Source organism: Nanorana parkeri, unplaced genomic scaffold (genome assembly GCF_000935625.1).
Source record: "Nanorana parkeri isolate BGI_ZX_2015 unplaced genomic scaffold, ASM93562v1 scaffold629, whole genome shotgun sequence".
NCBI lineage: Eukaryota > Metazoa > Chordata > Amphibia > Anura > Dicroglossidae > Nanorana > Nanorana parkeri.
Genome location: NW_017306897.1, coordinates 329,330 through 333,417, shown reverse-complemented (window position 1 = coordinate 333,417; position 4,088 = coordinate 329,330). Strand labels below are relative to the sequence as shown.

At 43.3% G+C, this 4,088-nt stretch overlaps 1 protein-coding gene across 1 annotated transcript in view; it reads right to left on the bottom strand.

The window, feature by feature from the left end:
• Window positions 1–1,409, bottom strand: part of NDRG1 (N-myc downstream regulated 1) — a 56,946-nt gene extending 55,537 nt beyond the window's left edge. The window contains exon 1 of the mRNA XM_018563077.1: window positions 1,321–1,409. The gene's annotated coding sequence lies outside the window, so the exon portion shown is untranslated. The remainder of the gene's footprint in view (window positions 1–1,320) is intronic.
• Window positions 1,410–4,088: the final 2,679 nt, after the last annotated feature.

Genomic DNA, 4,088 nt, shown 5'->3' with positions numbered 1-4,088 from the left:
CATCCACTTTCAACCAGCTTTCAAATGCAAAAACAACCCAACGCATCGGGATGACCTACCAGCAACACCTTTGATCATTTCATGGTGGAGATAGAAGCTGCCAGTGGTAAGTCACATCGGTACTTGTGAATGAGGTTGAAATTGCATGAACTGCACTGTGTGTGTGTGTGACCACCATCATTATTAACACCTGACGTTGGGTCAACTGTAGCTTGAAGTTTCCTTTCGGGCACAATTGCGCACTTTTGGCCCCATAGACTATAACGGAAGCACAACAGCGTGTGGGTTTTTTTTTTGCACAATTTTGCACCTAAGGATCATCTCCCCCTCTCAGTAATTCACTTTTCATTGGCTAAAACATTCAAGCCTGAAAAACAAGGTGCAAAAACCACTTCAAAATCACCAGTAACCGTTGACACAGTCAGGGACTCAAATCTGAGGTCGCCCCCATAACGCCAGCAAGTGGTTTCATCTATCAGGCTGATGAGCAGTTTTTCGCGCGGTTGCTTTGAAAACTGCGTGGTTGTTGCGCAAAGAGGTGCAGGAGCTTTTTTCGGATCTCGCACAGTTTGGGTCCCATAAGCATCTCCATGCATTGCAAACCACGTGACAACCGCCCAAAAATAGCTCCTGCACCTTTTTGCGCGACAGGTGATTTTGCCCGCGCGACAAACCGCAAAGGTGTGAACAGCCCCCATTGACTTCAATGCAAATCTGTGTTTTGCGCGATATGGCACGACTCAATCCGCGCGATAAATCACCTAGGTGTGAACCTAGCCTCAGTCTCTGTCTATAGCAGAAACATCAGTATTCTTCAGTCTAATAAAAGTAACAAAAAAGCAACAAGAATTGTAACAAGAAAAGAAGAATTGTAACAAGAAAAGAAGAATTGTAACAAATTGATACAAAAAGACAAAACAAAGACATTTTACAACAATATTGAAACAAAAACAACACAAGGAAGTTATGTCGTCCTTCCTAATCCTTCATATTCAGCAACAGTTCAACCTCAGCTACTAACTAGACTTGATACGTGCTGCTATTTATTAGCAGGTCACGCTGGCACCTGTAGTCCCATGTGCTAAGACTTGCCTTTCCACAATGTAACTGTCTTAGTGCCCTGGCAACAATAACACAGTTGAGTACTGTCTGTGATACTTTTTTTCATGTGCACAGTTACATATTGTGGAGGCGCTTTCAGGGGTCTTCTACCCCCCCTTCTTCTCCGTTCCAAGCAGTACTGATACACAAAGGTTTAGCAAAATGTTAAGAAATAACCACCACCCCCCCTACCCCCAGCAGCTTGTGCCCCAGACTTACCTTTCTTAGTCAGATGTGACAATCTGTCCCCAGATGCTGCTGTCCTCTGCACTTTTTTTTCTTCTTAATTCTAATCCGTCCAGCCCAGCGCGCGGGGGTTTTATGGGGCTGGTAGTGCCCCACCCCGGTTCATCCCCCCCCCCAGGCTAGGCAATGGATGAAGGGGTTGGCTTGAGAATGGGTCAGCCAGGCACGCCTTGTAAACAGGGGAGCAGCATGGAGCTGACTCTCCCTCCCACCCTGGGCTCCACACACGTACTCATACACAAGGAGAAGCGTGCATGCCTTGGATGGAGGAAGCAGAGGCGTCATAGGGATCCGTATTTGTAAACATAGAAGTATAAAAGGATCATGAATGGTATCATAAACCGTATAATAATAGACGATATCATGAAGATCTTGTTTACAAATACGGATTTTTAGATTGTAAGCTGTCAGGGGCAGGGGACTCCTTACCATCTTGTCTTGATTTGTATTGTAACTGTAATGTCTTCCTTATATTGTAAAGCGCTGTGCAAACTGTTGGCGCTATATAAAGCTTGCATAATAATAATAATAGTAATAGTTTTCTGATTTCTGTTCCGGGGACAAATTTAAACTTTTCATTTTGCTTTTCTTCCTGTCCAAATGACAATAGTCACCATGACCAATAAAGGGGGTGAATTTCCCCAGCGGAGACATAGACAGTAATGGAAACCTGACAGGAGTTCCACCCTTTTGTACTGTATCCAAAACCAAACAAAAACCCAAAAAGATAAAAAAAAAAAAAAACATCTTTAGATTGCTGCCGGAATATTTTCATTACATACACAGATCACATGAGATCACGTTAGGTGCACTGCATTGCCATTATTTCCTAACGGTGACACAATTGCATGTGCCAATGCACTTAGTCATCACAACGCATGGTAACCTGTTAGGGCTGGATCGCAGCATGCCACATGGCAATGCATAGCACATAATGTTGTGTGTACGCTGCTGTGTGGTGTTAAGGTGCACAGAGATGCGTTTCTATAATGCATTACAGCGCTCTGTGTGTGTTTTTTTTTTTTACCCCTATGTAAATTCTATGTATGTTGCAATGCGCTGCGATAAAATCATGATTGTGTCGGTTTTTTTTGTGCAATGCACACTAACACAGCACATTGGTGTGAACCGTCCCTATAAAAGGCACATGCTTACTTGCTTGTTGCCCAATGCATCCTAATGGGGCTGCTGTGAACCAGCTCTTAGGTTAGGTTTACACCTAGGCAATTGAGCTGTTTTCGCGTGGTTATCGCACGTTTTCGTTTGCGCAACTGTTCTTTGAAATCCCGTAGACACCTCTATGCATTGAAAACTGCGCGACAACCACGCGGTTTTCAAAGAAGGTGCAAGAGCTATTTTCGGGCGGTTGCCGCGCGGTTTGGGTCCCATAGACACCTCTATGCATTGAAAACCGTGCGTGGTTGTCGTGCGGTTTTCAATGCATAGAGGTGTCTATGGGACCCAAACCCATAACTGCCCGAAAATAGCTCCTGCACCTTTTTGCACGACAGGCAATTTCGCCCGTGCGCCGAACCACAAAGGTGTGAACAGCCTCCTTTGACTTCAATGCGAATCTGTGTTTTGCTCGATATCACTTGTCCACTAGCCTCCAATTTAAGGGGTCGCTTTTCCACTAACCTCAAGTGTAAGGCGTAACTTCTCTGGTGACCACCAATGTAAGAGGTCATCCACTGACCACCAATGTAGGGGCTCATTTTTCCACTAACCTCCAGTGTAAGGGTCACTTCTCTGCTAACCACCAATATAAGAGGTTTTTCTCCACTGACCACCTATGTAAGAAGTCCATTTAACACTGACCACCAACCTAAGGGGCAGCAAATATTTTCACTGTGTATATTTTCTGGCCATTATTAATATTTGTTTGATTTGATGTCTATTACAAATCTAATACATGTCTATTACATCTCATTCTGTATTGTTGTATTTAAAAAAACTCTTTACAACCTACTGATCTCCATACTACACTGTGAAATATACATATAATACTTTATGAATGGGGTTTCCTGAGACCTGGAAACTATTTCAAGAGTTCCTCCATGGTAAAGTGTTGAGAAAAGAGTTTTAGGACAAGAGTTGTCCTTGTCTGTGTACATAGCCAATACAGTGAAGTTTGAATTGGTGCTTTAATCAGGTGCATATTCCATGAAAGCTAATTGCATGGCCTGCTATGCGGAACAAAGAAGGAAAGACAATAGAAAACACTGGAGTGTGACCATAGGAAATGGTCTAATATTAGGTCTCCTGGGGAGCTGCCTGGCCTGCCCATAAACAAACAGGATAAGCAACAATGACCTCAGTTAGATCCTCTAATGGTTGACATATTCTACTGCATAGGCATCTTACCAATAAAATGCTATACATAGAATTTGGGGATAAATATGGAGCAAAGATGATACCACACCCAAAGAGGAAATGTATAATAATGCGGCAAAGATAAGGGCATTTGAGGTATCAGACACACCACTGATATAGCACAGAAGTAGATTAAGAATACATCTTTATTTTTTATACAAAAATATAAAAGAAATGCATTATACAAAAACAGTGATCCGATGCGATATTGTCATGATGTCGTGGTATCAAGGGGTGCCCACATTCCTCAAGGCATTTCACGCCTAATATAGGGGCTTCTTCAGGCGGAAGGAAAGACAGTCCAGAAGACAGGAACGTCAGGCCCCTAGTAGTGAAGCTAAATAAGGTGGGGGGGGGGGGGGGGGAGG